The following is an 11,353-nucleotide window of genomic DNA, read 5'->3' as shown; positions in this document are numbered from 1 at the left end:
GATGAACTAAAGTTTTAACTACTGGACTGCCCCATCGTCAATTCAAAAAACAAAGACGTCGGTTGTCAAGGTAGCGCAGATATATTTGAAATAAATAGAGATATATTTTCTCGTTATTGGCACTAGCGTGTATTAAGGTTTCAGTTTCAAACATATTTCTATAGCCAGGACCAGTAAAGTGGAAAATAAGAGAATGATATGACTCATACACTACTATTCTTGGCAAGCACAGTGTCAAATTCAATTTCAATGTACATTAACTGTACCCCCAACAAACACGACTTTTGATATTTACTCACTGAACCTACAATGACAACGAATACAATCACGCAACGCCCCATGGTTGGAATACAATGTACTGGTATATCTTTGTGTGTATTACTGCCCCCCAGGGTCTTCTCTTGTTAGAATGTTGTAATCATACTTTACATAGATGTATGTGTAAACACAATTGTTTTACTTATTCAAAGCACTATATCATATATGACTCATTGTTTGTAGGGGCGGTCGGGTAGCCCAGTGGTTAAAGCGTTCGCTCGTCACGCCGAAGACCCGGGTTCGATTCCCGACATGGGTACAATGTGTGAAGCCCATGTCTGGTGTTCCCCGCCGTGATGTTGCTGGAATATTGCTAAAAGCGGCTTTAAATCAAACTCACTCACTCATAATTTGTATTGTGTGATTTATACTATACGGTTTTATTTATAATACATATTTTCAAATGTTAAGCAGTCAAATATATTTTCAAATTTCGATATGGAAAGTGTTGTGTTTCATAGGTAATATGTTAACCAGTCTACCACCGGTGGTGCAGCAAGATTACAATTAAATGTTGAAGAAAACTAAATGCGGGAAACTATCGGCTGGAACGAAAGAAACTGTCTACGTGTATATTTATGAACAATACACTTTAACATTTTCTTCGGAACAGATACTATTTTGTTAGTGAGTTAAATGGGAAAGGTGTCAGTAACAGTCCTATTTATCTACTTATACAAGATAGCTACGCGATAAAACGCAAAGAACAATGAAGAACGAAACGTGGTTTATTTTACGATAAAACATTGTTCTATCACGGCGTCATTTCTAGAGATTCGAACTTGCGGTCGCAACTAGATGACGTCGTAAATTGGATGACGTTAATTTTGAGAGGGAAGTGTCTTGTGAGTTGTTCCAAATAGATGTAGCAGGACAGTGCAGATGAACGCAATGGCCGAACGATCGTACACAAAAGTACCAGAGATATGACAATCGGTATTGGGAGAAAAGGAACAGGTGGTGGTGGAATGGGGTTTAACGTCGCGTCCAAGATTATTGCACTTATATAGCGACGTGCATGTACGTGTGTGTGTTTGTGTGGCTGCTTGTACTAGTCCGGACTGATGCCGATTTATAGTTCTAGCCCACTGAGATACCATGCCGCATTTTAACATGAATACCCCACTTAGACACATATACTGACTCCGAGCCGAGCCGAGCGCCAGACAGGGTAACAAGGGGTACCATCTTTTAACGTCTTTTGGTATGACGCGGCCGGGGATCGGACCCCGGACTTTCCGCTCTTCGGGCGGACGCTCTACCACTAGACCACGGAGGCGGTCGAAAAGGAACAGGTAATCGACGTGAAAATTGTGAGAGTATGTTCGTAAATTGGCCTTGTCCGACATCGCAGAGGCCGGATTCCATTCAGGGAGTCATCATTACTTAAATACGGGTAAATATTTTAAAAGCGTATACTTTTTACTAACATCATTAAATAGGATGTATGTAATTTTTATATCTCAAATACGATTAAAACGATTAGCGGTCGTTGTTTATCGTAAGATAAAACACTGCAGGGAAAATAAACCCCTATTGGTTTATTCTCCCTGCAGTGTTTTATTATACGATAAACAACTCCCACTCGTCGTTTATTTCTTAAGTACAGCGTATGTATAATTAAGGAACGAACGAACGAAATGTAAAGTGTAACACTTATATCCAACTACAATTGAACCGCATAGTTGTAAAATAATTTATCTGAAGGTTCAAGGTTTCTTTTCTTTTAATCAGGGGGCATGGGTGCCCAGGGTGTGTGGAGTTGCGTCCCTGAAGTGGATGACGGGTTCGAATCCCACATTATCATTAGCTCCGTTAATGATACTTGATTTGTCAGCTTTTTATCCGTACTCCATTTTCATTCACTCACTCACTCATTCACTCACTCATTAGGGGTAGACACCGGGTCATTTATGGCATTTGGATTTCTGTTTCAAGTGGTTCCTATTTCTCATTTAAAGCCTTCATTCTAGCAAATGAGCCAAGAAAAACCCTACATCGTTCTTTTCAACTATTGGGATATGCTGACATTTGACGAGACACATGAAGATCCGGTTTTCAGGCTCGCTGACTTGGTTGATGCATGTCATCGTATCCCAATTGCGTGATCGATGCTCATGATGTCAATCACTGAATAGTCAGGTCTAGGCTCCATTAGTTATATACCACCGTCACATATTTGGAATAACGCTCAGTAAGACGTTAAGTAACAAAAAAATAGACGACAAGATATTATATTTATTCTGTTTCTTAAAAGAATTTACCGAGATGCAAAGTAAATTCTATCAGGTATTGTCATTTTCGGCTTTATTTTGTTAGTTTGTTTAGGAAGGGCTTCCCAACAGTCTCCTTACGTCTCTGAATAGTAATGATTTATCAGCTAAAAAGGATATATTTGAGGTTTTTTTGTATCTGTCAGAAATGTTTAACAGACTTTCCCAAGGAAAGATGTTTAAATGTTGTGAATATATTTCTTTGTTCCGAAATTTGTATTATGAAGCGCCTTGTTTTTGGCGCTGCTTATATAAGGTGTATCTCTGACCCAACCGTTCTGTCTTAGGGGTGAGGGGTGATTTTGTGGAGGGGCTACTTGCAGTGAGTACAGCCATTCGACACATGCTTGAATATCGGCCCTTTTCACACATGTTAGCATTCTGCCGTGTTGTTGTTAAAGCGTTCAATGCTAGGAGGCAGTAATTTGAACACTTCCATTTCATAACGATAGCTAAAGTTTTCAAAATTATGAAATGTGTTAGGTTTAGTCAGCCCAGAAGGGTACTTAACATGCCTCGCCTTTAAAACAGTAAACTACGGTTATAACGAACGCGCTTATAACGAACTGTCGGATATAACGAACTCACTTTTTTGTCCCTAAAATTTGCTCTAGTTATGCTGTATATATGCTTATAACGAACTACGGTTATAACGAACTAAAATTAGTGGTCCCTTTGAGTTCGTTATAACCGTAGTTTACTGTACTTTGATCCAGTCTCGTTACTTTACACCCCTTACAATACGCATAGAGTAGATGACTACGGCGGAAAACATCATGCACTCACTCCATTTACCTGATAACATGGGTCGATATTTTGTCCCGATTAACATTTTGGAAGAGGGACAGTAGGTTGTTGGGAACGTTTATCAAGCAGTCGAAACACACGTGACGTACCCAGGTGACACTATCAACAGCCCAATAAAAGTGTCTGTACATAGGGTGTCTCATAACAACTGCCAATGTGAAACACCGCAGCACCATATTCCAGTATGTCGTCTCGATGTATGGTCTCTGTCATAGATATTTTGTTTGTTGTTTAACGCCGCACTCAGCAATGTTTGAGCTATATGACAGCGGTCTGTAAGTAATCGAGTCTGGGCCAGACGATCCAGTGATTGAGCATCAATCGGCGCAATTGGGATACGATTACATTCATAAACCAAGTCAGCGAGTCTTACCACCCGATCCCATTAATCGCCTCTTGCTACAAGCGTGGATTACTGAAGACCAATTCTTACCCGGATCTTCACGGGTCTCTGTCATAGGTGTGATTCTATATAAAAACATAATTATGGACACATCATCCAAAAGTAGGAACTGTTTTTTTCTTAAACCCCAAACATTCCAAAACATAAATCCACACAAAAATATATACGTGTGCATAAGAAAATAGCTGATGATCAGATCTAACAATGATTATATAGATGAAAAAAACTCTAAAACTCACCCCATTACTGACTACCCGTCCATCAGCACCATTGCAAAAACAAATGTCTATATAACCCACAGTTTGTTAGTCTTCTTCGGTACAGTCAGTCCTGACCGAGCACCCGGGGTAGACTGGCTGGTCGCTCTCGCACCCGGCGTAATCACTGACAGTAAACAAGCTGACGCCACATTGCCCGTATGTTATCAACGGTCCCATCTGAATGGTTTCCCGCGGAGCAAAACGTCTATCGCAACTGACTAGTAACACTTGAACTTAAATAGTTCAATACCGCATAGACTGGTCTGGTGTGGGTAATATTGTAAATATCGGGGAGTGCATGTGTTGTAGAAGGACGGAGACGGTGTCATTCCACGTTTAAACAAGGCATTTTGAGGTAGGTACAGTTTACTTATATGGTTGATCTATACCCTATTTACAGCGTTTGTAATCTGTCATACACACACATGCATGTATTGGCCGAGTCGCGTATTGTACCGGTCACAGTGACAGGACAGGACAATTAAATTCGCATCTGAAATTATATTTATGTCAGTTGAAAAGAAACATTAATTTAACATGATGCGTTTTCAAAGTCTAGATTACAACATTTGCTGCAACGGATTATACAATGCATTTTCGTAAGAGTGAGTGAGTGAGTTGTGTTTAACGCCGCTTTTAAAAATATTCCAGTTATATCGCGCTGTGTCAGCTTAATGTAGGAGGAAAGCCCGAAGTGATGCAGGTCTCAGACATTTACCACTTCGGTGAAACCCACGAGAACGGGTATGGTGTTGACAAACCTAGAAACATAATCGGGGCGAACCGGGATTCGAACCCACAATCATAGGTTTCTGGCGTGCCCAAGAGACACAGCGAATTGCGGCGTCTTAGACGACTGTAAAACATAAGGCATATTTCTTTTTTTGCAATTTGTCATGAACAATTTATTGAAAAATCATTATATCAATTCATGCATTGCTTCGTAAGGCAAACATCATGGGTTGCCATAGTGTGACTGAAATATTGCTGTCGTCAAACAATATTTATATATTCAGTCAATAACATTCCGTTAAATATACATTTGTACGGAAGAGTAGTAGGGCCACGGTGAATCTTTTTTTGTCTAAGTATCTCCTACGTAGGACTTAGTATCTTCTACGTAGGACTTAGTATCTCCGACGTAGGACTTACTATCTCCTACGTAGGACTTACTATCTCCGACGTAGGACTTATTATCTCCCACGTAGGACTTACTATCTCCCACGTAGGACTTACTATCTCTTAAGTAGGACTTAGTATGGCCTAGAATCACTATCTCCTACGTAGGACTTATCATCTCCTACGTAGGACTTATTATCTCCTACGTAGGACTTACTATCTCCTACGTAGGACTTCCTACGTAGGTCATAGTAAGTCCTACGTAGGAGATACTTTTACAACAACATAAATTCACCGTGGCCCTACTACGCTTCCGTACATCTGACACTTGGTGTTGGTGTTGGAATATTTACCGAAATGTTGTAATTATCTGATTGATGTTGATTGCATTGACATTTTACATTTAGTGTTACCAGACGAATTATCAGTCATAGAAACAAACCAAAGGTGTTTTTTTTACCACAATAAAGTGATATACAGATTCGTTATAATTATATTTTTTATAATTACCTTTTTACGGTGATCCATTCATGTACTTTTAACAGCTATTTTGTCTGTTTCGTCGGATAATCGAAATGGATTATTCTCTGGCGTTGGCGGTTTATAGTTACATCACATTATTCAGAGAACAGTCGTCGAAACCAGATATGTTACGAAATTTATATGACTACTTGATTAATAGTGATTAGACTTATGTCACATTATTTATCGAAACTACAGTTTCAGTAAATATGTAACTTGATATATATTGATTATCTGTCATTTATGTCATATTATTAATAGAACGTACTTTAACATAATCTTTTACGGAAATGTGTATTAAATACCTACTTAATGTTGATTGAATATATGTCACTGTAACAGATTGCCTGATGAGATTAATGTCACAGTACCAAAACAACAACGACCCGAATATACCCGGAAATAGAACTTCGAGGGAACTAATTTCTCCTTCAAATATTCACCTTGGCCCATTGACCCTCACAGAAATTCCACTCTGACAGAGACAGTGGCGTGTGTGTGCGTGCGTGCGTGCTTGCGTGTGTGTGAGAGAGAGAATTAAAAGGGAGAGAGGGAGGGAGAGAGATAGCGAGTGAGAGGGAGAGTGAAAAGGAGAGAGGGAGGGAGGGAGAGAGAGATAGCGAGGGAGAGGGAGAGTGAAAAGGAGAGAGGGAGGGAGGGAGAGAGAGATAGCGAGGGAGAGGGAGAGTGAAAAGGAGAGAGGGAGGGAGGGAGAGGGGAGGAGGGACTAGGAGGGTTGAGAGAGAGAGAGAGGGAGAGTGAAAGGGAGAGAGGGAGGGAGAGAGAGGGGAAGAGTGACTAGGAGGGTTGAGAGAGAGAGGGAGAGTGAAAGGGAGAGAGAGAGGGGAGGAGGGACTAGGAGGGTTGAGAGAGAGAGGGAGAGTGAAAGGGAGAGAGGGAGGGGAAGAGGGACTAGGAGGGTTGAGAGAGAGAGGGAGAGTGAAAGGGAGAGAGGGAGGGAGAGAGAGGAGAAGAGGGACTAGGAGGGTTGAGAGAGAGAGGGAGAGTGAAAGGGAGAGAGGGAGGGAGAGAGAGGAGAAGAGGGAGTAGGAGGGTTGAGAGAGAAAGGGAGAGAGGGAGGGAGAGAAAGGAGAAGAGGGAGTAGGAGGGTTGAGAGAGAGAGGGAGAGTGAAAGGGAGAGAGGGAGGGAGAGAGAGGGGAAAGAGGGACTAGGAGGGTTGAGAGAGAGAGGGAGAGTGAAAGGGAGAGAGGGAGGGAGAGAAAGGAGAAGAGGGAGTAGGAGGGTTGAGAGAGAGAGGGAGAGTGAAAGGGAGAGAGGGAGGGAGAGAAAGGAGAAGAGGGAGTAGGAGGTTGAGAGAGAGAGGGAGAGTGAAAGGGAGAGAGGGAGGGAGAGAGAGGAGAAGAGGGACTAGGAGGGTTGAGAGAGAGAGGGAGGGAGAGAAAGGAGAAGAGGGAGTAGGAGGGTTGAGAGAGAGAGGGAGAGTGAAAGGGAGAGAGGGAGGGAGAGAGAGGAGAAGAGGGAGTAGGAGGGTTGAGAGAGAGAGGGAGAGTGAAAGGGAGAGAGGGAGGGAGAGAAAGGAGAAGAGGGAGTAGGAGGGTTGAGAGAGAGAGGGAGAGTGAAAGGGAGAGAGGGAGGGAGAGAAAGGAGAAGAGGGAGTAGGAGGGTTGAGAGAGAGAGGGAGAGTGAAAGGGAGAGAGGGAGGGAGAGAGAGGAGAAGAGGGAGTAGGAGGGTTGAGAGAGAGAGGGAGAGTGAAAGGGAGAGAGGGAGGGAGAGAGAGGAGAAGAGGGACTAGGAGGGTTGAGAGAGAGAGGGAGAGTGAAAGGGAGAGAGGGAGGGAGAGAGAGTGGAAAGAGGGACTAGGAGTGTGGAGAGAGAGAGAGAGAGAGAGAGAGAGAGAGAGAGAGAGATAATATGTGTGTGCTGTAGTACTCGTATTACTTTTTTAAATAATAAAACATGAAACTATACAAATATTATAACATGTATGAAGTCATGTACAATAGTTACTCATCTAACTCATTATCGAAGATAACGTTCAATTAACGTTGTGAAATAATGATTTAATAATGAATTTCAAAGTGGGGACTGAAATCGTTCCACGCACTACCACTAAGCTTTACATTGACAACCTGTTGAAGGTAACATTGGCATGACTGGGGTTATATAAGAAACATAAACTGACGTGTGGAAGTATATGTACCAGCTATACTTTGGGTGAGATGGAATGGGGTTCAACGTCGCGTTCAAGATTAATGCGCTACCCCACCGAGATGACATGGCGCTATTTAACACAGAGAGCCTCCATTTAACGTCTTTTGGTTGACGCGGCCAACGATCGAAGCCCTGTGCTTCGGCTCTCTGGGCAGACGTTCTATCCACAAGACCACGGAGGCGGTCCACAAGCCATTGAATAATGGCTTGTATCTCATGTATTTTGTCTTAGGAAGGATGGCACACTGACACAATTGCCTTCTCTGAAGATGTCCACACTTTGGACCATCCGCAAACCTGTACCTGGCCTGTTCCACCGCCAATGGTGTCGTGATCTCGGCCTTCCTTTTAAAACAGCATCTCACAGTAATATACCTTTAAGTATTCGTGAAAATAGTTTTTTTTAATGCGTCGATTTTATTCAGTTTCAACATGTCTGATTGTGCCCGTGATACGACTACACCTTAAGTTATGTATTTACCAGGCTTGTCATGTAGGTAATCCCCAGTGCTACTCATAGCCATTCGTCTCCAAGACAACGAATCAACATGAACACAACACTGTATGCATGAATGTATTAAACCTGATCTTCTTGTCAAACAAGTAGCTTTACAATGCTCAAACACGTTAGATATGTGTGCACTTCTTCTTTGTAAGTAGCCATGACACATGTGCTGTCTCCACTCGACCTTGACCTTCTGTGTTTGTGCTAACAATATGTTTCCACGACAGGTTTTATGAGTGAGTGAGTGAGTGAGTGAGTGAGTGAGTGAGTGAGTGGGTGAGTGAGTGAGTGAGTGGGTATGTGGGTGGGTGGGTTGGGTGAGTGAGTGAGTGAGCGAGTGAGTGAGCGAGTGAGCGAGCAAGGGGTGGGTGGGTGGATGAGTGAGTGAGTGGGTATGTGGGTGGGTTGGGTGAGTGAGTGAGTGAGTGAGTGAGTGAGTGAGTGAGCGAGTGAGTGAGCGAATGAGGGAGTGAGCGAGCGAGGGGTGGGTGGGTGGGTGAGTGAGTGAGTGAGTGAGTGAGTGAGTTGGAATATATTTACATGTCAAAACAACCTACATATATGTTCATTGTGTGAGTTACAAAATCGTCACACGCGGGACATTCAGATCAGTTATTTATGAAAAAAAATATGAAAAAAACTCAACTTAAAGCCAACTTATGTTCCTTGCGTTTATTTATTGCTTCTATATGGCGTTCGACTCAGAATATCTCATGATCATATCAATAATACACCTTAATGCTGCGTGGGTTGTTTTGCCGTCGATTGATTCAGATTTTTTAATTGTTTGTTTGTCTGTTTTACAATGCCGCATTCAGCAACATTCCAGCTTTATGAGGGTGGTCTGTAAATAATCGAGTGATTGACATCATGAGCATCGATCAACACATATTGGATAGGATGACATGCATCAACCAAGTCAGCGAGCCTGACCACGCGATCCCGTTAGTTGCCTCTTTCGACAAGCATACTTGTCTTATTACAAAAAACATGGGTTGCTGAAGACCTATTCTAACCCGGATTTTTACGGGTACTTTGATTGATATCGAGGTTATGACCTACACTAAGTACTGCTGATTTGTGCCCTACATTGGTACGAAACCCGCTGTATGAATACGTGTTTACACAAATCACCAAGCCTCGTGACGTTCTGTACAACATCTAGATAATGTTAGTGTCATTTAAACTCGTTCAATAAAATGTCACAGTATTCTCATTGTCGTGGAATGTGATATTTCGAAGCCATTTGCCACGCCACTGACATGACACCTTGGTGTTTTTTAGAGTATATCCCTCCATTTGACTGGGGCCATGTTATCTCGGAATACAGTTCCTTCGATCACCACATTGTATATCTGTCGTATTATCCCCTGTACTTCGAATAAAACAATGCTACTTGTACACGACTGTATCCTGTAGTCCGTGTAATTCAAGCTTAGGTTACTAGCACAAGCCAGTCCCCTTTAGTCCATGTAACTCGAATCAAACAAGCTTAGGCTCACTAGCACATGACAGTCTCCTTTACTCCATGTAACTCGAATCAAACAATGTAAATTAATAGTTCACGACAGTCTTCTTTAGTCCATGTAACTCGAATTAAACAAGTTTAATTAATAGTTCACGACATTCTCTTTAGACCATGTAACTCGAATCAAACAATGTTAATTAATAGTTCACGACAGTCTTCTTTCGTCAATGTAACTCGAATCAAACAAGTTTAGGTTTAGTAGCACATAACAGTGTCTTTTAGTCCATGTAATTCGAATCAAACAATGTTGATTAATAGTTCACGACAGTCCTCTTTAGTCCATGTAACTCGAATCAAACAAGGTTAATTAATAGTTCACGACAGTCTTTTTTAGACCATGTAACTCGAATCAAACAAGGTTAATTAATAGTTCACGACAGTCTTCTTTAGTCCATGTAACTCGAATCAAACAAGCGTATGCTTACTAGCACATGACAGTGTCCTTTAGACCCTGTAACTCGAATCAAACAAGGTTAGATAAGGGTTCACGACAGTCGTCTTTAGACCCTGTAACTCGAATCAAACAAGGTTAGATAATAGTTCACGACTGTCGTCTTTAGACCCTGTAACTCGAATCAAACAAGGTTAGATAAGGGTTCACGACAGTCGTCTTTAGACCCTGTAACTCGAATCAAACAAGGTTAGATAATAGTTCAAGACAGTCGTCTTTAGACCCCGCAACACTCGAATCAAACAAGGGCCAATGGGGGCAGTTTCCTTTAGACCCCGTAACACTCGAATCAAACAAGGGCTACTGGGGCCAGTTTCCTTTAAACTCTGTAACTCTCGAATCAAACTAGGGCATTAGTTCAAAATATTTTCCTAAATACAATTTCCCTGTATACATTGCACATACATGAACAAATCAAACTATTCGCATTTTGAACAGTTTTCAATAGCTACAAATACAGAAAGAGCCGGCATAGCCGTCAGCGTCTTATTTTGAATTGGGCGAGCTGCAAACACCCCTGGTATCAATACATTATGTTTCAGCTGACAGCCTTTCAATAAAGGGAGTATCAATACCTTCAAGCAGAGTGACATGTTTATCACTTATTGTGAGGTGATCTGCACCACTCTTAAAATGGGTATTATTCTATTTCACTCAATACGACAACCATGGTATTTGTCAGTAAAATGTGCGTAACGTCTATATCCCAGTAAATAGTGTGTAGTGATACGGCTATCAATAAGCGGGTACACAGAACACTATCCAAAAAACATTAAAATGTCATTTTGTTCATTGATTTGTTGTTCACCAAGCTACTCATGTCAGGTCAAAGGTTATCTTCAACGGAAATGAAGGGGTGAGACGTACATCGAGTTTAGATAGCGCGTTGAATATTCTAAAGTGCATGAAGTGATCTTATTTTTGGTGTGACATGCATCGGATTAGACAGTGCGTGTGTCAATTCAACAAGGGACATTATGTTAAGGGAATATA

At 41.7% G+C, this 11,353-nt stretch overlaps 1 pseudogene; it reads left to right on the top strand.

Moving 5' to 3' along the window:
- Nucleotides 1–4,215: 4,215 nt before the first annotated feature.
- LOC139478711 (uncharacterized) overlaps nt 4,216–11,353 on the top strand; it is a 43,199-nt pseudogene continuing 36,061 nt past the window's right edge.

Source organism: Haliotis cracherodii, unplaced genomic scaffold (genome assembly GCF_022045235.1).
Source record: "Haliotis cracherodii isolate W230 unplaced genomic scaffold, xgHalCrac1.p SCAF_4, whole genome shotgun sequence".
NCBI classification, from domain to species: Eukaryota; Metazoa; Mollusca; class Gastropoda; order Lepetellida; family Haliotidae; genus Haliotis; species Haliotis cracherodii.
The sequence above is the reverse complement of the archived record's forward strand: the minus strand, read 5'-3'. Positions and strand labels throughout refer to the sequence as shown.